This window comes from Symphalangus syndactylus, chromosome 11, assembly GCF_028878055.3.
Source record: "Symphalangus syndactylus isolate Jambi chromosome 11, NHGRI_mSymSyn1-v2.1_pri, whole genome shotgun sequence".
NCBI classification, from domain to species: Eukaryota; Metazoa; Chordata; class Mammalia; order Primates; family Hylobatidae; genus Symphalangus; species Symphalangus syndactylus.
In genome coordinates this window covers 22,765,918-22,789,033 of record NC_072433.2, presented here as the reverse complement: position 1 = coordinate 22,789,033, position 23,116 = coordinate 22,765,918, and the positions used below count along the sequence as shown (strand labels likewise).

Here is a 23,116-nt window from a genome sequence, read left to right as displayed (position 1 = left end):
AATGGAAGGAATTCTGATTTTTTTTTTTTTCCTAACAGCTCTTGAATAGCAAAGGGTGGTGTTATGGGATGAATTTTGTTCCTCCTCAGCCCCTGCAAAAAATCACGTTGAAGTCCTAACCCTCAGTATCTCAGAAAGGGACTGGATTTGGGGATGGAGTCTTTGAAGAGGTAATTAAGTTAGAATGGTAAGCCCTGATCCAATTTGACTGGGATTCTTATAAGAAAGAAGGGGAGATTAGGACTCAGAGGGAAGACCATTTGAAGGCACAATGAGAAGACAGCCAAGGAGAGAGGCCCCAGGAAAAACCAACCCTGCCAACACCTTGATCTCAGATGTCTTCCTTCCCAGAACCTGTAGCCTTCTTTCTCACAGAGAAAATGAATTTCTGCAGCCTGAGCTACTTTGTTATGGAAGCCCAAGCAAACTAACCCAGGAGGGTTGTCTGTTTCACAGTTTCCTTCAAATCCATAGTATTTACTGGAGATTGGGAATGACAGAGATGGTAGAAGGAGTTGGGAGGAGAACTTCAATTATCAGGAGGATGGAATAGAGCAAAGAGGCAGAGGAAGGAGGGCACATGAGTATTGGAGAGGAAATGTGAATGCCTTTGGAAATTTGACCCTTTGGGCAGTAAATCTAGACGTAAGTCTGGGTGCCAGGAAGTCATGAGGCCACTGACCTCTGGGAAGTTGGAAGGGAAAGTTGCTTTGGGCAGAAAAATGACTTTGATTTGGGGAAAAGTCTCTTTATTCTTTGTCAACTGTGAAATCAATAACTTGTGCATTTTCTTTGTGCCAGTCACTGTGCTTGGGCTGTGAAATGGATAGACAGGGCGCCCCGTGACTTCAAGGAATTGGTATTTACTAAAAAAGAATAAGTTTAGCATGAGTGGTGGGAGGAAGATTAGTTTCAGACATTTTATTGCCAACCTCCAAAGCTCTGTTGTCGGGAAGTTTAGGATATGCTGGAGCCATTGATTTGTAAAGACAGATGACCCCATCCAAGGGCTGAGCAGAGGAAAGTATCTGCAGAGGTGGCCTCCCAAATAGAAAAAAAAAAATCTTCTGAAAACATCCTGTTTTATTTCCACACATTATCTTCTTGGGCTTCTCAAATGGGAGAAGAAAAGAAAAAATGCTTGGATTTAAAGTAGAAATAGGTAGAAAGCAAGAACATCCAGAAGATAAACTGTGCTGCCTGTTTGCCCCTGAAGCGTGGTAGAGGAAATGTACCTTTTGGATGAGGAAGCTCCAAGCAGGTGCCAAGTCTTATTGTATGTTGTGATTTGTCTTGGAATCTTGTAGGCCTTACCAGGAAACATCAGGAGGTTGCTCAGATGGAGGAATCTAGGTGGGTTTCATGTAAGCTTTTCTGAAGTTCTATGAAATCTAGGGCTTTATTCCCCCATTATAAGTCAAGGCAGGGCTTTGCCTCAAGTTTTGCCCTGGGCATGTGTGCTCCTGAAGATAAAACCAAATCCTGACCAACAAACCCGTACCACACCCAGACAAAAGCCCTGGAGAGATGAAACTTGGGTGGCCCCTCCATCAACAAACCTAGGTTCCGCCACAAGTGCAGATTCTGTATCAGTCAAGTGATACAGGAGGTTTATGGAGATCCACAAAGGTGACAGTTTATTTAGGTTGTCCTGCCTAGAATTTCTTGTCTTTATTTCTGTTGATTTTTACTGTCATAAAATGTTGGACATTTTGTACATTTATCACTATGGCATAGATGTTTAGATGATGACTGTAAATGAAATATGGAGGTATCCTAAAGATATTTATGTAATTTAGCAAAATTGTTTTGCAAATTCATTCAAAAGAATCTGCTCAGTTCACGTCTTGCTAGCATCACAAAACATTTCACAAATCACACCTTAAAGTGGGAACAAGTACACATTACTTAAACATACCAAATATGTGAATGTACAAACAGTGTTTAAAATATTTTGTACAATAAATTGTGATCACTCTGTTAAAATACCAATTTCTAAAGAAAATTGATTTTAGAAAAATATCTAAACACAGTACCCCGTGAAAGCCGCATTTTTTCAGTATCATTTAATTTTCAAGCCAAGAGATTTGGACGGTTGTCTCATTTTGTTTTCCTTTTATTTTTTTTTCCATTCATTTGCTGAACAATCATCTTCTGAAACATCCCACTTCTGCTGTGGTATCAACTGGCATGTTACCAAAAAGATGTAAATGATTTAATTGAATTAGTTTAATTAGGTAAATTAACAGTTAAGCATATCACACACAAGCTTGTTCTGTTTATACTACGTTATGGAGATAATTTAGTGCAGAAGGAGAATGGGCATGACCAAAATTCCAATGAAATGAGCCAGATTAGCTGGCAGAGGGGAAAAAAAATACAAAGATAACAGTTGCTGGAATTAAATCTGAGTAAATAATTCATGGGCTGGATTCATTATGTAATTGAGTCATAGACAACCAGTTGATAGTCAATGAATGTGCAAAAACATTGCTACTGAGTGGAAGCGTGAAGACAACTGAAGTGTTTCTGACCTTTCCCGAAACATATTCCCAGGAAAATTCCAGCGGTCCTTGGTAATTTAGACAAACTGAGGCAACGCCAGCCAGCTTAGTTAATCAAAAATCTGAATTAAAACAAAAAAAAAAACAAATGAACCGTAGTTTGACTGCCTTCAAGTATATGCCATGCCATTAAATCAAACAAAGCAGGGTTATTCAATCTTGGCAATATGGGCTTTGTTTGGTAGGACTGGCATTGGAGGGAGCTTCTAGGGCATTGTAGGATGCTTAGCAGCATCCCTGGCGTCTACCCGATAATGCCAGTGACACCGCCTTCCCTGCAGTGGTGATAACCCAAATGTCTCAAGACATTGCCAGATGTCCCCTGGGCGGGGGTGTCAAAATAACCCTGGCTCAGAACCACTGAAATAAAACCATTAAATACTGTCTAATATGAATCTTTAGGAATTCTGCTTTAGTAAATTATTCACAATGAGTTGTAACATTCATAGTGCTTACATAGAATCTGATATAAAATTTAAAAATATTTATTACCTCAAGTATTTGAAACATTTCCTGGCTGGGCACAGTGGCTCATGCCTGTAATGTCAGCACTTTAGGAGGTTGAGGCAGGCAGATGGCTTGAGCCCAGGAGTTTGAAACAAGCCTGGACAACATAGTGAAACCCTGTCCCTACAAAAAGTACAAAAAATTAGCCAGGAGTAGTGGTACGTGCCTTTAGTCCCAGGTACTTGGGAGACTGAGGTGGGAAGATTACTTGAGCTCAGGAGGTCGAGGCTTCAGTGATCTGTGATCATGCCTCTGGACTCCAGCCTGGGTGACAGAGCGACACCCTGTCTCCAGAAAAAAAAGAAAAAAAATATATATATATATATAAAAATATATGTCTGTTAATTCTCATTCATTCATTTGGCAAGAAGCAGGTATTAACCACTAAGCACATAGTGTCATTAGATTCAAAAAGTATCAACACCCTCATGGACAAGGAGTTCCAGGCAGACTTGTGAATGAAGAAATCACATAGCCAAAGCTGGGCAGGGAGGGGTGCACCTATGATCCCAGCTATTTGGGAGGCTGAGGCGGGTGGGAGGATGGTTTGAGCTCAGCAGTTCAAGTCCATCCTGGGCAACACAGTGAGACCCCATCTCAAAAAAGAAAAAAAATCACATGGCATATACTAAATGCTAGCAAAGGTGGGAAGACTAAGGGAACCACATTTTTAAGAGAGCCCCAGCCTTAGGTAAATATTTTCAGTTCTGTGTGGCAGCAGGGGCGACCACCAAGGCATCAAAGTCTGAGCTAAGACATTCACTGATCTAGTGGCAATGAGATAAACTGGGAGGTTTTAAGCAAAGGAATGTTGCATACAGTCAGTGTTGACTTCTGGAAACAGCAAAGGTTTTAAAGTCACACTCACATGAGTCAAATACTGATGTTGTCACTTGCCAAGTGAGGCAAATTGCATATTTCTGAGCCTCATGTCTATATCAATAAATAATAGCTACCTCATTGCAAATGGTGAGTGAGACAGTGTCTGTGGAGCACTTAGCATACTATCTGCCCCATAAAAGTCACTCAATAATTATCAGTGCTTCTTTCCTTCATTAGCCGGTCTATCCCACTCCACATCTTGCTGGTACAGAACACAGTGGAAAGCCTACATTTACAAGGTTTGCACTCCCCAACATCTGGGTTGTGTTGTCAAACGTTGCTGAAGTTGTCCAAAACGTTGCCACTGGATTTTGTTTACTCTAGAGCTGAGTGTTTAAATCCCTTAAATTGGTAACGTCAGTTTGACGTCCATGTGAATCTTCCACGAGATTTCAGGATCTGGAATCGGGAGGTGGCTTTCTCTACCACATCCCCAGGTTTGGAGCCAAATGTGGTCATTATTACCACAGAAATCAGGGAGGACGTGGAAAAGTACCCATTGGAAGAAGTGATTTTCATATATATATATATATATACACACACACAAAGGAATGTAAATGTTTTGCCAAGCAAGTTTCTGGCAACAGTGCCTCCAATGCCGGTGTTTTCATTCTGTAAGGAAACAGCGACAACCAAACAGAGGGGATGGGAGACCTGTTTTACATTTGGAAGTACCAACAAAGCCACATTCCCACCCCTTCTGCAAATGTATCACTAACGTACACAACGCTTTGTATATATAATGGAAAGCAGGGCTAAGCTGTTTTCTCTGGGATTCTGACAAGTCTCTTTCTTTTTCTCACACATATTCTGCAGTGATACATCTATAAATGAAGGGGACATTTCCAAGAACACATTTCATTGTCAGAAACATATACACACCATGTAGAACAAACACAGCCTGAACAAAGATGTCCTCTTCCCCCTACCACTCCTTCCCTGGGTACCCACTTCTCATCCTTTCCCGTGACAGTGGGACTCCCCATTCCAGGTGATCGGGCCAGGTAGCTTCTGGGAGTTGAGCCTGTAGGGTGGCTGCCCCAAAGTCACTCAACAGCAGTCCTGGCACCACCATCTACCAGCTGCAGCTGATGAGGAAATCGGACTCTTCCTTAATCCCTTCCATGCCCTGGGGCTTATTCTCACAAGTTTATCTAACTTGTGAAAGTTATGGCTATAATAATGTACAAGTTCTGATTAACCCAAAAGGGAAATGGTGAATTCCCAGTGGCCTCTGTCCATCTTTTAGGATTTAGAAGGTTCTAGAAGGAATGGTCAGCTGCTGTGCTTTATAGCTCCATCCCATGACCTACTGTCTTTCCTTGCATACCACAGCCTTTTCTTTTTCCTTTTTTTTTCCAAGATGGAGTCTTGCTCTGTTGTCCAGGCTGGAGTGCAGTGGCACAATCTCAGCTCACTGCAAGCTCCGCCTGCTGGGTTCACACCATTCTCCTGCCTCAGCCTCCCGAGGAGCTGGGACTACAGGCGCCTGCCACCATGCCTGGCTAATTTTTTTTTTATATATATTTTTTTAGAGACGGGGTTTCACCGTGTTAGCCAGGATGGTCTCGATCTCCCAACCTCGTGATCCACCTGCCTCATCCTCCCAAAGTGCTGGAATTACAGGCGTGAGCCACTGCACCTGGCCTCTTTTTCCTTTTTAAAAAATTATTTTGATATTATTTTAGACAACAAAAAATTTGCAAAAATTGTTCAGAGAGTTTCTGTGTATTCCTCACCCAACTTCCCCAATGATAACAACCCTAGATAACTGTGGTTCAGCTATCAAAATTAAGAAATCAGCTGGGCATGGTGGTGCATACATGGAATGCCAGGTACTCAGGAGGCTGAGGCAGGAGGATCACTTGAGACCAGGAGTTTGAAGACAAACTGGGCAACATAGCAAGACCCCGTCTCCAGAAAAAAATAAAGAAAAGAAAAAGAAATTGCTTTTCTTAATTAATGGGTACAATACTAATACCAAAGCACAGATTATATTTGGATTTCACCAGTGTTTTCACTCACGTCCTCTTTCTTGGATCCTATCCACAATCCTAAATGTAGAACAGCTTTTAGCTATGTTTCCTTTTTCTCCCTTAATCTATGACAGCCTCTCAGTCTTCGCTTGTTTTTCATACCTGGACACTTTTGAAAAGTATTGTTCCATGACTGGATAGAATACATCTGAAGGTTCTCATGATTTGATTGAAGACATTCGTGTGTTTTGGGCAGGAATAACAGAGGTGACATGCCCTTCTCAGGGTGTTATATGGAGGGTGCGTGAGGTCAGTGTGGCTTATAACTGATAGTGCCTTTGGTCACTTGGGTAAGGTGGTATCTGCCAGGTTTTCATGCCGTAAAGTTACTATTTTTCCCTTTGTAACTGTTAAGTATATTTTGGGAGATACGTTGAGATGATAATATCCTACTTCTCAACTTTCGTCTGCTAAATTGAGTACCCCTGGCAGCACCGGTCTTGCCTATGACATTTATGACTGTGGTATCCTCACAGGGACTTTTCCATGTTCTCCCTAAAGTTAGAAATTAATTTTCTTAATGAATGAGTCCAATACTGGTTTTTCATCCTTCCATTCCATCTACATTTATTCACCAGCACTCCCACAACCTTTGGGCTGACTGTCCACAACATTTTTATTCTCACCTTGTAGAATTTCTCCTAATCTCCCACCCTGGTCCCTATAAACGATTCTGTAAATATTTTCAGAAGTGGAAAAGAAGAGGAGAAAAAAGACAAGCAAAGGAATAAAAGTGCCTACAGTGATCCCAGTCTGTGCTCACTGTGTGACTTTGAACAAGTCACTGTCCTTTGAGCTTCTGTTTTCTCTCTCTCTCTTTTTTTTTTTTTTTTTTTTTTTGAGATGGAGTCTCGCTCTTGTTGCCCAGGCTGGAGTGCGATGGCACGATCTCTCGGCTCACCGCAACCTCCACCTCCCGGGTTCAAGCGATTCTCCTGCCTCAGCCTCCCGAGTAGCTGGGATTACAGGTGCCCATCACCTCACTCAGCTAATTTTTGTATTTTTAGTAGAGATGGGGTTTCACCATGTTGGCCAGGCTAGTCTTGAACTCCTGACCTCAAGTGATCCACCCACCTTGGCCTCCCAAAGTGCTGGGATTACAGGCATGAGCCACTGTGCCCAGCCCCATTTTCTCTTCTGAGAATGCCATCTCTAAGCCCCTTCCAGCTCTAAAATGCTGTGATCCTATGACAGGCAGCTGGGTTGTGATGGAATCTGCAACTGGCGTCACCAAACTGCCCAACAGTGAGATGAACAAACATGGGGTGGTGACAGGACAGACAGGGGAATTCAGGAAGGGGAGGAAATGGTCTATGAATCTTTTACAAGCACTAGGGATACTGACATCAATAATACTTTTCACACGGAGAAATACGTTGGAGGGAATGCTAAGGTTTGAGGAGGAAGCAGCTCCATTTGGGATGAGGTCTTTTATCTTTGCCTGGCCCTTGAAACAGATGAATCAGCCCTTTTCTCCCCAGATTGAAGAATCCATAGTGTGTGTTTCCACCATCTGTTTCATTACTTTGAATCAGGCTTAATACCCATTTAAGGCTTAATGGTTGCAGAATTATACTGGATGTAAATATAGTTTTTAACAGCATGGCTTAAAAGCTGAAGTTTCACTTTCATCCTCTATATAAAGCTCACAAAACATGCAGACCTCAAGACTAAAAATTTTCTTAATGTCTTATAAGCCAAGTCTGTTTCTTCTGGTTTGCAGCCCAGAGCCACTTTGTATTGATATTTTAAATATACAATTAGAAATTACCGATTATTTTGCCTATCTTGCTAGCTGATTTTAGAACATCGGTCATTATTTAAAAAAAATAAACTGAGAGAGAAACATTTGGAACTATAAAAGGGAAGTTTGGCTCCCAGGAGTGAACTGTGAATGCTGGATTGGGCTAGACACCCAGGAATTGATCATGGGTAGTGGTCTTTGTTAAAGAGAGAAGAATCCAGAGATGAGGAAATCAAAATTTGTCCCCAGCTGGGGTTATTTGAGCCAGTTCTTGTGAAACTCCTTTCCTAGCTAGTCTGTTCTCACATCTGCTGGCTAACAGAGGAATGTACTGGTTTGGGATCCAGCCTCTTGTTTTATTTTGTTTTGTTTTGTTTGAGACGGGCTCTCACTCTGTCACCCAGTCTAAAGTGCGGTGGCACAATCACAGCTCACTGCAGCCTCGACCTCCCAGGCTCAAGTTCTTCCCACCTCAGCCTCCCAAGCAGCTGGGACCCACAGGCACGTGCCCCCATGCCTGGTGGATTATTTTAAATTTTTGTAGAGATGGGGGTCTCCCTATGTTGCTCAGGCTGGTCTCAAACTTCTGGGCTCAAGCAATTCTCTCATCTTGGCCTCCCATTTCCCCCAGTGGGGTCCTACCTCTTAATTACCCTTTTTAAATAAAGAACTTTTGAAATATCACTGTAATAAAACTGCTTTGGTAAATATAAGTTGGAGAATCACAAGGAAAGTGAGGGTAGGAGAACGAGTGGCCAGTTTGTCACAACTTGTAGTGAAGATTCGGTGTTATTGATTAAACTGTAAGTTTAGTTCTTTACAGACAGGGATGAACATCTCTTAGTGACTGCTGTACTGTGAATTCCATACATAGTGCCTGGCACGTAGTAGGTGATCAATAATCCGTGATGCAGCAATAAATGATTAAAAGGTAGAAATTATCTCTGTGTGGATTGCACCCTGAATTATGGTCCCTTTCGTTTACCTTTCAGGTAATGGTTGGAGCTAGAGGTAACCTAAAAGGAGTAACTACACTTGAAGGTCTATGCCTTAAGTTTATATACTACTTTGTAACAATATTTTTCATAATGTGTTTCTTGGAAGGTTAGTAGATATTATTCAGTAAAAGAGTCCTGTGGTCAAAGTGTGAACTGCGAAAGGTTAAACAGTTTTTTTGTTTACTTTTGTTTTTAACTGCAGGCCTTGTCAGGGCCTTTGACCGTTTGCATGGGTGTTGGGATTTACCAAAGGAGGCATAAAAACTTTGAATATTGAATCTTCGTTTTCTTAAAGCATCCTTCATCCTAATAATCCAATGATCACAATTTGAGAAACATTGTTTATAATATGAAGAGCACTTTTACTTGAGTAAATCACCCTAGAACATTTGGTTTCTCCAGTCTTCGACCTTGAACTCATTACATACATGTAGAAAAATTTCCAAATCGAATGCATAATGTGAACAATGCCCTTAGGTACACAAATACTTGTTCAGTGCATGGATAGATGGATGGATGGTTTAGTGACTATATCAGAATAATATTGTTAGATAAATGACATTATCAGCACCAAGATCTGGGAGAGTTCTTGAGATTTCCCCAAAACCACAATGTTCTCACTTTGATTGCCTCTCTCCTCCACCCCAGCCCCCAGCATAGAGCTACTCATTGCCTTTTGCTAATTTCAGGAGCTTCTAAGTGCTGTTTCCACATCTGGTCTCACTGCCCTCCAATCTGTCCACACGCAGGCCTGCTATGTCTCGGGGTCAATTACATGGCAGTCCTTCCGCAAGGTGCCCAGAGCCCTCTCCAACACAGTCCCAACTCACTCTTCCAGCCTCATCCTCCTTCACTCCCTTATGTACAGGTCACATTTCACCCAAACCAGCCTCCCCTCTGTTTCCCAAGTTTCCTTGAACTTTCTCACTCCTGTGCTGTTCTTTGCTCTGTTTTCTGTCTGGAATGCCTCGGGAATCCCACGTCATTGATGGCAAGGGCCTCTTGAACTATTACCTATTTTTTCACTTTCATTCCAAACCATCTTCTTCCTAAGAATGTCTCTAGTCCTGCTATTTTCTGAATCTCTGTGGCCTTCTCTGATATCACTCAAAATCACCAGTAATCCATCTATTTGCCCCATTTCCACCTTCCTGCCCAACACGCACACTGTATTGTGAACTCCTGCAAGGCAGCATTCTATACTTTTTTCCCCCAGTACTTTGCACACAGTGGGCCCTCAGCTGATAGGTGGTGAGTTGAGCACTCCTGTTAAGATCCATAAATGCATCTGTATTATTGCTCTTCAATAGTGTAGCACAGAGAGACAGACATAGATCTTGCCCTAAGAAAACATGTCACAAATAAGAAAGCCCAATTATTTTCTAGAATTTGGAAGAATCAAATGTACTAATAGGCTACGATGTTGCAGAAGTTCATTTTAAGTCTGTCGTTCGGAACCTGGGTGAAATATTCCCCTAGAAACAGTATCACGCGTGGTGGTTGTATCTCCCGCCAGCCCACAAAAGCCTATTTAACTTGTAATGTGTCTAAAGTCCGATACTAATAGCAGCCCCAGGGGTTCATCGGCCTCTTCTCTCAGGCCATCGGCAGTCTTAACACTACAGACCTTGCCCTGAGGCAAAGTACGAGGCCGGGATGGAAGAGGATAAGGTGGATGATGGAGGAAAAGGAAGGGGAGGGGAGGGAGTTGTCTACTGTAAGCAAGAATGAGGTAAGCACAAAGAACATGGCCATGACAAACTGAGCAAGGGAGTCCGTCTGGTCTGCCATGGCAATTCAGGTGGAATGGCTACAGTGTGCACTAGTGCAGGGACTTCAGGGGACAAACACATTCTCTGACATTTACTTTTTTTTTTTTTTTGAAACAGTCTCTCACTCTGTTGTCCAGGGTAGAGTGCAGTGGCGTGATTATGGCTCACTGTAGCCTTGACCTCCCGGGCTCAGATGATCCTCCCTTCTCAGCCTCCTGAGGTAGCTGGGACTACAGGTGTGCACCACTATGCCCGGCTAATTTTTGCATTTTTTGTAGAGGCTGGGTTTCGTCATATTACCTAGGCTGGTCTCAAACTCCTGGGCTCAAGTGATCCACCTGCCTCCCTCTCCCATGTGCTGGGATTATAGACATAAGCCATAGATCCTGGCTGATATTTATTTTTATTGGAAAGTCTTTGGAAGACTACCTATCTGTCTTAGAGGTCTTTAATTGCTCTTCCTTAAGTTTTAGCCCCAGTAGAAACTAAATACATCAACAAAGAAACCAAGAAAGACTTATTTCAACACATGGAGGCACCTGCTATCATGTAGACTGGAGGTCACAAACTCAAATGTCTAAGAGGGCAGGCAGGCCATGGAAATTCATGAAACAGAATGGGAGTGATGATGCCGGGCATGGCAGTAACCTGCAGGGTACATGTCCCATAAAAAGGACCAGCTTGAACTAAGCTTCAGTCACATGTCCACCCAGGGTTCAAAATATTTCCTGTTTTTAAGAGAAGCCATCAATCTGAATTTTTATGTACTATCTCCTGGATTTTATATGCTGATAGTTAATTTTAAAATTTTAAAACAAGGTAAACTTATACACATACCCCAATACCCTCACAGGCATACAGATACACTTATGGGTCCTACCCATGACATCTTTGCTGTATATGGTCATATTTCACTTAATGTGATCCTGAAAAAAAATAAGTATAAATGGAATTTTTGTGGAGAGAATCATATATTCCCATTTGATGGCCATTAAAATTTCAGAAAGGTATTCCCACAGATAAAGATTTTTGTTCAAAAACACTCTTGAAAAATCATACTTCAGGGAATAGTTTATGTAAATATTTCAAAAGGCAGGTGCCAATTTCTGATGAAATTTTAACAATAATGCACCAATCTCCCATTAAATTTAATTGCTAACCTCTTTAAATCCCACTGTAGAAGAAGTCAAAAAATTGAGGACATTTTTGGCCAAGGACTGAGATTCTAAAGACGGAAATTCACATCAGCATTTCTGAAGTCAACTCTAGCTCGTGGTTATTCCCAGTCTCTTCGGATTCTCTATCACAGGGCCCTGTCTTTAAAATTCCAGCAGCATGAAAGCTGTCCAGTTGGTGGCCATCCGTGACATATTCAGAAGTGCTCAATGCCATGGGCAGCTCTAGGACAGCAACCCGTATCCATCTTCTGTATCAGAGCTCTGTGCTATGTCGGTGGGATGACAACTGGATATTTACAGCCTGGCATTTTGATTATTCGGTGGTGGGCTGTAGTTCTGGGCCTGCCACTGTGAACCTGGGAAAGTCACTTCAACTCTGTGTGCTTTAGTTTCCCATCACCCATGGGTTGTTATGGGAAGGAGAGGGAATCATGCTTGTGTGTGTAGCACACATGTTTTATACTTGGTAGATAGTAAACGCTGTGATTCTTCATTCTTAGGAATACCATTAGTATCATCAGAGGATGCAGCCTCTCTTGTTGGGTCCTTCCTCCATCTACTGGATATTATCCTTTCAGATCACACTGGTCCAAGAGCAGGAGATGGGACAACACTCATCTGGGCTGTGGCTACAGATGGAAGACTTTTTTTTTTTTTTTAATTGTGGGTACATAGTAGGTATATATATATTTTTGGGATACATAAGACACTTTTATACAGGCATACAATGCATAATAACCACATCAGGGTAAATGGGGTACACATCACCTCATGCATTTAGCCTTTCTTTGTATTACAAACAATTCAATCATACTCTTGTTGTTTTGTTTTGTTTTGAGACAGAGTCTCTCTTTGTTGCCCAGGCTGGAGTTCAATGGCACGATCTCGGCTCACTGCAGCCTCTGCCTCCCAGATTCAAGTGATTCTCCTGCCTCAGCCTCCCGAGTAGCTGGCATTACAGGCAGCTGCTACCATGCCCAGCTAATTTTTGTATTTTTAGTAGAGATGGGGTTTCACCATGTTGGTCAGACTGGTCTCAAACTCCTGACCTCAAGTGATCCACCCACCTGGGCCTCCCAAAGTGCTGAGATTACAGGTGTGAGCCACCATGCCTGGCCTCTTGCAGTTATTTTTAAGTGTACAATAAATCATTGTTGACTTTAGTCACCTTACAGTGCCGTCAAACACTAGATCTTATTTATTCTATCTAACTACATCATTTTTGTAGCCATTAACCATCCCCACTTCCCACCTGCACCCACTCCCCGGCGCCGTCCACTACCCTTCCCAGCCTCTGGTAACCATCAACCTACTCTCTTTCTCTATCTCCATGAGTTCAATTGTTGTTCCTTTTTAGCTCCCACAAGTAAGTGAGAACATGTGAAGTTTGTCTTTCCGTTCCTGGCTTATTTCACTTAATGTAATGTCTTCCAGTTCCATCTATGTTGTTGGAAATTACAGGATCTCATTCTTTTTATGGTTGAATAGTACTCCATTGTGTTATGAACCACATTTTCTTTATCCATTCATCATGGACCCTTAGGTCACTTCCAAATCTTGGCTGTTGTGCACAGTGCTGCAATAAACGTGAGAGTGCAGATATTTCTTTGATATACTGATTTCCCTTCTTTGGGGATTATACCCAGCAGTGGGATTGCTGGACCATATGGTAGCTCTATTTTTAGTGTTTTGAAGAACCTCCAAACTGTTCTCCATAGTGGTTGTACTAATTTACATTCCCACCAGTGGTATACGACATTTCCCTTTCTCCACATCCTTGCCAGCATTTGTTATTGTCTGTCTTTTGGATAAAAGCCATTATAACTGGGGCATGAAGACAGTTCTTAAAAGGAAAGGTGCAAGCATGTTCCAGGAGTCAAGATTTCTTACCATGTATCCAAGGCATGGCTGTCCCCAGACCAAACGAAACCATATTTTCTTGTCTTTGGCCATACCCAGGGTTGAGGACTCAGCCAGGATAAGTCTTCTCCTTGCTGAGATATATCACTGGGGTCTCCAGGGAACCCTAAGCTTTTAAAGGTCAGGACATGTTCTCCTGGCTTATTGCCTGCAATGCTGTATCTTGGCGCTATAAACCAAAAGGTATTAATAGTTGGTTTGGTAGCAAGTAAGCTGATCATTTGGGTGAATGCTCATGTAGCAGATAAGTTAACACTTCTACTTTACTGCGGCTGGACTTGACCAAATGAATGAATCCCTGTATTGAATGCATAGAAAGAAGTGTTTAAACTAACAGTGGGAGTCCCTTGCACAAGGCCATCCTGAAATGAATGGGGAGAGAGCCAACATTTTTTGGGGGGGATGGGATAATCTCTGGTGTTCATATCTATAAAGTTTGAGCAGGTCTGGCAGATGAGGACAACTTTGGTTGCCTCACTGGAATTTGATGCCGCTTGTGCTCTTCTCCCATGGGAGAGGACTAAACACCCGAGTCCCATGCAAAGCCATGCCTCTCTCTTCTGAGCAAGGGCTCGGACCCTGGCACACAGCAGCATCTGGCCAATGACCCAACCCTCTGGGCCACTCCCTGGAAATGTCCAGGCCACCGCTGTCCTGACTTCAAGCCTAGAGGGCGCCAAGTTCGGCTAGCTGGGAACAGATTTCCAAAGCCCCGCTCTGCTCGTGTTCCTCTCATTCCCAGAGGAGTAAGTATTCCCAGCCCAGAGGCTTCCAGACAATTGACACATATGGAACCACAGCACTTCCAGCTGTTGGGATTCCGAGTTGCCTTTATTTCTTGGCTGGACTGCACTGGGGATGAAAAAGAAGGGCAGATGTGTCAGTGAGCAACCAGTAGCAGCTGCATCTGCTGCTGGTTACAGTTACTGGCGTCCAAATCCCTTTTTGTGTCACCCCATTGGCTTGAGACCTCAAGACCTTGTCAGGGACTCCGGCTTCTCCGAGTTGATTTCTTGTGCCCAAATTCACCCTCTCTAGTCGATTCTGCTCCAAGATCATTTCATCCACACGTCTATTTTTATGGTGGACACAACAATAGACTTTTCTGTCTCCTGTGTCCACTCTGATATCATTTAATGCAGAAATGCCTATTAGGGGGTCAGAATGAACAACCATCTGTTTAGGTCCCAGGCCAAATCCCTCCACCCAAGCAAAAAAAATTGGGTTTCACAGGCATCTGCAACCAGAGCTTCTTCCCCCACCCACCCCCATCCACTCCTGCAGCCCACCCCTTTTCACTCCCATCCTTCTTGGCCTCCCCAGGGGTCCAAGTCTCCTGTTTCCATCACAAGAGAAGGTGGGTGCACTTTCCCCAACTGCTGTTTGCTTTCCCCAGCCTGTGGGAATCAGAGGTTGGGGTAGGAATTGATAAAAGCCAGCATTTTGCCATAAAAAGAATCTAAGAGGGCAGTGGAAGGCCATTCGCACGATTCCCCAGGCTGTCTGTCTTTGAAAAGGAAGATCTGGCCAAACCTACAGAACTTGCTGCCTCTGGAGTTTACTCTTTATTTCACTCTGTGCTGCACATCCTTGTGTATGAATTAAAGATTAAAGTCAACTTAACCTGCATTTTGCTATATCTCTATATGCAGGAGAAGAAGGGAGGGAGTGAGTGTGTGTGTTCAGTGTGATCTCCTGGTTCTAACACCAGACTAGGAGATGGGAGACTAAAGGTGGAAGGCTCAGTGGTCTCTTCCTGATACTGCCACTCCCTCATGCTGTGATCTCTTGCAAGTCATTGAACTCGACTGTGCCTCCATTTCTCGAACCATGGAATGAGCACAGTGACACCTTCTTGGACTACTGATGTGTCCTCTGCCAAGCTGTGTGGGTCTCAGAGCGTTGATGACATCATACCACAGGCCATGGAACAAAGGACCCAAGGGGTGAACCACCATTCAGTGGAAAACCAGCATTCGGGCCCCTGCCTCATTTTCCAATGCAATCGGTTTTGGATTGTACACAGCCGAACTGTCATTCCAGCTACTTTTAGTCACAAAGCATAGCAGCCGCATTTACAGTCCCTTAGAACGAGGCTTCTAACCTCTGCATGACTGACATTTGAGGCTGGATCATTCTCCGTGGTGGTTGGAGGTAGGGAGGTCCTGTGCATTGTAGGATGTTTAGCAGCATCCTTGGCCTCCACCCACTGAATATCTCTAGCACTCCCAAATTGTAACAACCAAAAATATATGTAAACATTGCCAAATACGCCCAGCAGGACAAAATCACCCTTTCTATTGAGAACTGCTGCTACAGAATCAGCCATCCTTGGAGGAGGGCGTCACAAAAACCCTGATTCAATTAATTGTTACTCTAAGAAACTGAAACATGAGTGCCTAGGCTAATTCGGTGCCATATTTAAAAACGGGAATGTCACCAGATAATATAAACCAGCTCCAGCCAAAGCTCAAGATGATAGGGCTGCAAAAAGGAAACACATTCCCAAGTCCTTCTTTCTGTTCTTTTGCAGACATCTTCATGCCACTAATATCCTGTTAGTGCAAATCACAGATCATTGACCTGAAATAGACCATCCTTCAGCCCTAAAATTGTAGTAACATCTTCGGAGCACTCAGAGTGTTCCAGGTACAGGCAGGATTTGGACAGGAGAGTATTTTACAGATGCATATGGGTTAGGTGTGCCCATTAGGCTCTGAATCTGTAGCTAAGTATGTAACAAATGTTAAACAGAATTTACAGCTTTCCATATGAATTGTTGAGCCTGGAGCAGCTACATGAAGCTGTCAGTATCTGCCAAAATGGCTATGTCTTTAGGATGAAACTTATTAAATATCAAATAGTAAAGAGGCAGAAGCAGGCCCTAAAGGTGGACGCTGTGATCATCTGAAATTGTCTTCAGTTTCAGAAAGGTACCCATTGGTCCTGCCTCGACTGTAACTCTGTGACAGCTCCTGGGGCTGTAGAAGCTCCAAGGAAGGGCTTTGTAGATGGATGCAGTGATGCCTCCATCATTTACAAAGGATAGGAAAACCCACATGGTCAATAAGTTCTACGTCTGCAACCAGAAATACTTTAGAACTGTGTCAGCACAGAAGGAAACAGCTCCTAGAGCCAACATGGGGGTGACTGTGAAACGGAGGAATTAGTTCGGGGCGTTCTTTGCAGCTGATGCACAGGCATCTGATGGGGCATCCTGAGGCCGGCTTCCCAGTCCAGATGTTTTGGTTCTGCTCCCTCCTCCTAGAGACGATGGAATGTGTGTTCCCTCTACCCCTCCCCTTGGCTTGTGCCCCTACGGGCATCTACGCTGATGCTGCTTGGAAACCACACATCCCTAGGAGGAATTGTTTGTGTGGCACTCTCCAACCTTCCCTGGGGCCAAGAAAAGATTTACATTTTGCTGTGGGTGTTCCACAAGTCTCAGGCATTTCCGCTCCTTTCAAGAAAATTCCAAATGAACATAAATCTTACTCCGGCTCTGACAGCCTCCAGTCATCTGTTTACCAAAATAAACTTTAAGCATACATTGAAAAATAATTCCTAGTGAAATATGCATCCCCATGGCATTCAAGCCTGGTATTTAATGTCTTTTTTATGGTTAATAATGCATCAAAAGCATCCCTAGTCTGAAGCTGTCATTACATTACATACATGATGTGCAGGGCCCCGTTGCAATGAATAAAAAACTTGGAGTTAGTTTTTATTTCTTAAAAAAAAAAAACAAACTAATGTATAAATTACAGTGGCCTGTTTCCCTCTATCTGTGTTTCTTTTTAATAAATCTGTGTCTTGATGAGATCAATCCACTGAAAATACCTGGAGATGTTCTTTGCTTTATACAGATAAAGAGACATGCTATATAAACAACTCCAAAATCCCCTCATTAGATCTGGGTTCTGTTTGGAGAGCACCCTGGCCTTCTTTTTTTATGTTATTCTATTGAAAAAGAAAAATCAGCCAGGATCGTAGAAAGCAGTACAGCTAAGCCTTAGTCCTTCTTGGTAGACGTGGAAAAAAACAGAATAATTTCCATTCTGGCCCCTAAATTTAAAAAATTCAGGAAAGCCCCATTTGCCTTTGGTTCATTGCAAAACACACATGGCTTTCAAAGTCCTTCTTTATTTCCTTTCCGGCTTTGGTCGCTGATGCTGAGAACAACATGGATGGTTGTAATGATGACGATTAAAAGTTTCCTTCCTGAGTTATCTAGAGGCTCATATCAGCCTTGAAGAGCAACAGCCCCAGGTCCCATCACAGCCATTGGTAATGACCACATTCATGCCCAGAAGTGATTTCTCTGCCACATTGGACCGTTGCAAATGGTCTAAGGATGATGTGACTCCGTGGGAACAACAAGCTCATAAGTGCTTGGAGGTTGGGCAGTCTGCTTAGCTTGATTTGTGGCTCTGAGGACCAAATGAGATAATTAGATAATGTATGTAAAGTGCTTCGAATGGGCCTTCCACCTGGGAAACACTTAGGAAATGGTAACAGGACTTGGAGGGGCAGCAAAACAAGCTGATAAGAGCGTGGCTGTGGACTCAGGTGGTCTGGGCTCACGGGGGCATCCTGAACTCAGAGACTTGGTGTCCTTATGTGTAAAATGGGGATAATAATAGTACTTGCCTTTTTCTATTGCATGCTTATAATGAAGATGAAAATGAGACATGTATAAGATGTGAAGTATCAACGGATGGCATCTATTAATAATAATGATACCAACAACAATAACGGCAATTAGCTCTGCCTATCTTCGTATATTTGCAAACCTGCAGGTGATGTGATTTAATGGTCTCTTTGGGGCTGCTTCGACTTGTAATTTCCTAATAACACTGCACGAACTTGGAGCCAAGATGCATCCTAGGAGGTCCTACGAGTTTTCCTCTGCACAGATAGAGTGCATCCCCGTTTTAGGAAGTAGAAAAAGCACTCAAAGATGGTCACTTTCATGTCTTGCAGGTTTTACATTTTGATTGTTCATTCCAGGAAACCATTACAAACCACAGAATAGAGGTTGAAGTCCAGCCCTCTTCTGTGCCTTAAGGGGGATCCTCTGTCCAGAGGCTACAGGCCAGCCTTGTCCAGGACTGAGCTAAGTGGGTTGAGGGGGTGGGAGGGGCTGGCCTCCTTTAGAAGGCATTAGCTTTCCCCTAGCCCCTGAAGCTGGATTCTTGGCTAACCCAGACAGGCAGAGCACTTAGGAGACTGAATCCTCAGAGTTCCCACTGGTGCAAAAAGCATTTTTGGTTTTTTTCTTAGTGCTTTTCTAAGATCTGAATTTATGGGGTTCCCAAAGGGACTCCTACCCTTAAAACTCCCCACAGAAGTCTTTCTTCCATTCTTAACTGGAAAAAAAAAAAATCCTAAGATCCAAAGGCAGAGCATCCGTGACTCCAAATGCCACCAGCACCCGGACATTGTGGGCAGTCTGCATGTTTGGCAAATTTGCCGATACTTCCTTCCTGGCTCTTGGCCTGAACTCCAGTTTCTGGGCCCCTGCCTCCCAGGGGCTGACAGGCCTCACAATCCAGAGACAAACACTGCTCACTGTCCCTTTCAGGGCTGACTTAAGAAGTTACCATTTGGATGTGTTCGCCACCGGCCAGCCTTTCAGTGCTCAGCTCCCTCCAGCCCGCCCAGTTCAGACCCTTTCTTAGTTTCCCTATTGTTTGACTCCACGGTACTTTTTAAGTGTCAAAGCAAATTTGTGTTTCCAGTAAGAAAGCACCTTTTGCTTTTTGCCTTTAAAAAAAAAAATTGCATGTGGCCTTCATGATTCTAATTCCCACGGAAAACTTAACTGTATCCACAAGGAAAGGTACAAACATGCACACAGACCCAGCCCGCAGATGCTCCTGCGCCTTCACACACCCTTGCAGAAGCACAATTGCATACCGCAAAGCGGGCTAATGTTGATGCATCCAGGTTGGAAATGACAGGATATGGTGGAGAGCCAGTCACTTAATGAACCCCTGCGGGACCAGTCTTGGTTACTAACAATTTCTCTCCAACTCATCAAGCAGGGGAATCGCAGCCCTCGGTGTTTCACTCCATCACGTCCCCCACTGCCCCTTCTTCCTGCTCTACACAAACAAACCAATTACTGCAACGGATATAAATTGGACCCCCTTTCTGAAAATGCTCCCTCAACCTTTTTTTCCACCCTTCCTTAGTTCCAGTCAGCCAGCCCGCCAGGTGGACCGTGCGCCCACACATGCACACATATACACATGCACACACATGCACACATATACACATGTACACACGTGTGTGTGCCTATTTACACTGTGGTGTATGTTCTCTGCTTCCAGTTCTTTAGTCTAGCCTAGTGTTAGCTCTCTCTATTACCTCTTAATCTACTGCCTTATGGAATACAGGTTAAGAATTACTTCTCTGTAATTTTTTTTTATTTTATTTTCCATATGTACAGCAGCCACCCCCAAGCCCTCCCCTCCCTCTGCCATACCTTAGGGTAACTTCCTGATTTATTCTTGGACAATGACTTGTATAACTCATATGGACATTAACAGCCCTCCCTCTCAGTTATCAATTGATTACTTAGCTTGGAGGCTTTGTATACAGACCTGTCCCTGCTTTAAAAAAGGTATTAAAACATTGGATTGACAAACTCTTACAGGTTAAGGAGTGAGCAGTTTCATAGCTGGAAAATGAGCCACCATGGGTAAGATGGCAGGACAGTTGTCTCAACCTCAGTGCTACTCAAAGCGGGTCCACAGGTCATTCCTGGTCTGTGAACCATTTGATAGGGATTCTCAACAAGTTAAGTGCAGAAACTCAGAGTAAGAATTTAAAGACTTTTATAGCCATCTGACATGACTGCAACATTCAAGTGACATTTTATTTTTCTAGTAATTCAACTTTTATGTATTTTACAAAAGTATCAGGCCACGGGGAATTGGATATTAGCAACAAAAACAACAATCAAGTTGCCCTTCATGCCAGGTTATTTGAGAAGCAAGGTTCTCCATCATCAATGAAGACGTTCAAGTTTACCCGGGGAAACAAGGGTTCCCTTTGGAAGTTAGATCATTTTGGCTCAATTCAAGCTTTGTTTACAGATCCTTAACTGAGTGGATGGTGTGATCAAGAAAAGGCACAAAAAGTTAAAACTAATATATATTTAAATAACAATCATGAAGAAACAAAGATAACCCAGTCTTGAAATGCAGATATGTGGGAAAAAATCATATTTTACAAAGATTCTCCTTTGAAATAAGTTTTGGCCAACAAATCTGTCATGTTCCTTTCCTGGCCTAGTATTTTGACCCCATTTCCATATATAGGGTGACTCTTTTAAAATGCTGGAATCAGGTGGTCCTACTAACCTGCCTATGAAAAACTGGATGCAGTTGTTTTTCGGAGGAGGTTATTGTTAGTCTTTTGGCATCTACAAATCTCTGTGGAGTCAGACCCTTGTTATAACAGGGCTCTCTATGTGTAAGCCTCCACGCACATTTCAAAGAGAGACGTTTGTTCCCTCCGGCATGAGGAACAATTACCCAATTATCTAAGCAGAATGATAGGTGTCTATGACAAATCGTAGGCTGGAGACATTTTAGAAATAATAATAACTTTGAATTCTTAGTACACTTTCCAGTTTTTATAAAGCACATGTACCTCTGTTAATTCTCAGGATGCTCAGAGCCGGCCAGCCAAGGGGACAGGGCTGGGCTTTGTGCCTCCATTTTAAGGCAGGCGTCTGTTACCTCGAACTCAGCACGTCCCCTGTCGCTGCGTGTCCGTCTAAGTGCTGCACAAGGCCCAAGGAGATTCCCAGAGAACAGAGAGAACCTCCCTTTGCAGCCATTTTTGCTCTGTGTGCCAGGAAAACCCACAAGGGGACACCGGTGGAATCTGACAGTCCTCTGGGCTTTTGAGGTGTGTGTGTGTGTGCGCGTGGTTTTTTTTTTTTTTTTTTTAAAGTACCTGTGGGTTTTATCGGCTGGATCGTGACTGGAGGCAGTGCAGGAGAAAGGGAACACCGGGCATTAAAAATGACAAAGCACTTTCATTTGTGAGGGCCATCTGAGGAAGGTGGAAATGAACATATTTTTCTGAAGGAAAAGCAATTTCACAAGCCCTGCCTGCGTACAGATGAGCAGGACCACAAACCGGCTGGAGATGGCCACCGACATTCCCAGAGAAAGACAGATGATGGATGTTTTCTCATTAGGTCGCTGGGGACGGAATTTTATGCAAAATTCAAAGAAAGAAAAAAAAAAAATCCCAGTTCCGCCCTTCTTCCTTTCATGAGGGCCTTCCTGTACCGGAGCCAGACAGACCTTGCCATGGAAGTGACCCAGAATTACTCGGAGGTGACGGGGTTGGCTTCCGGGGCAGGTAGAGAAGCCAAACACCAGCAGGCCTCGTGGCTAGGAAAGACAGTGTCCCCTCTGCGGAAGAACACAAGGTAATAAATGGCCTTTGCAGCAATTAAACACAAGAGCAAAGGTGAACCGCCAACTCCTCAGCGCTATCCCTTTTTTAAGGACAACAAAGACGACCAAGAGCCACCAACCCGGAAGAGCCTTGCCCCTAACCAGGGACACAGGCAAATGTCTGTTTGTTTGTTTTTTTTTCTATCAGTGAACTTTTCACTGCAGCTCCTTACAGGTTTCACAGATCAGATGTTTGGGAGCAGCCGGGGGAGTCCCCTTCCATCTTGCATTTGCTAAAATGCATTTGGAATCATATTATTATAGATTATGCAAGATTGGAAGACGGCAAAGATGAAAATGTAGCCTGGGATGCTTCTGAGAGAAGGAAGTCAGACTGACCCCGCGGAGACCGAGCTGTGGACTCTTTGTTTGCCACAGATCTACTTGCCTGAGGGAATGGTTCAGCTCTTCCTTCCTTTTCATTCCCATCTTGTGGGAGATGTGAAAACGTGAAACAGGGAGAGAATATCCCGGCAAACTCCCGTCACACACCAATAGCTCATGTACACACACACGTGCACAAACAAAATGGGGCCACGGTTTTAGCATTTTGCTCAGACTTGCCACCTTGTTCATGCAGAAACTTGCTTATGAGAATTGGAAGTAAGAAAGGCAGGAACTTATATCTTCTCTGGTTAGCTGTGTGGCTTCAGGGCAATCATTTAACCTCTCTGGGCCTCAGTTTCCTCATCTGAAACAACAACAACAACAAAGCTTTGGATTTGATAACCTTGGTGATTTTTTTTTTTTTTTTTACAGATTTGACATTCTCTGATTCACTAAATTCATCTCTAAAGAAAAGCCTCGCTCAGGAAAGCTCGTGGGTTTTGTACATATGCATATGAGCACCTATGTCTGTATGTCTGTTATTGTGTGTGCAGCCCCAGCTTTGCACAGGCAGTAATGCAATAACTCCATTTCATTCTTAAGCCCAGCCTCTGAGGGTGTACCTTCCGCTATCTACACACACACACACACACACACACACACGTATGCCACACACCACACACACTCTTTCCACACACTTTTGAT

At 43.3% G+C, this 23,116-nt stretch overlaps 1 long non-coding RNA gene across 1 annotated transcript in view; it reads right to left on the bottom strand.

Moving 5' to 3' along the window:
* Window positions 1-1,887: 1,887 nt before the first annotated feature.
* The window catches only part of LOC129457728 (uncharacterized), a 33,985-nt gene continuing 12,756 nt past the window's right edge, over window positions 1,888-23,116 (bottom strand). The window contains exons 2-3 of the long non-coding RNA XR_008649359.1: window positions 3,057-3,194; window positions 1,888-2,626 (exon numbers count right to left, since the gene is read on the bottom strand). This is a non-coding gene — a long non-coding RNA (uncharacterized lncRNA). The remainder of the gene's footprint in view (window positions 2,627-3,056; window positions 3,195-23,116) is intronic.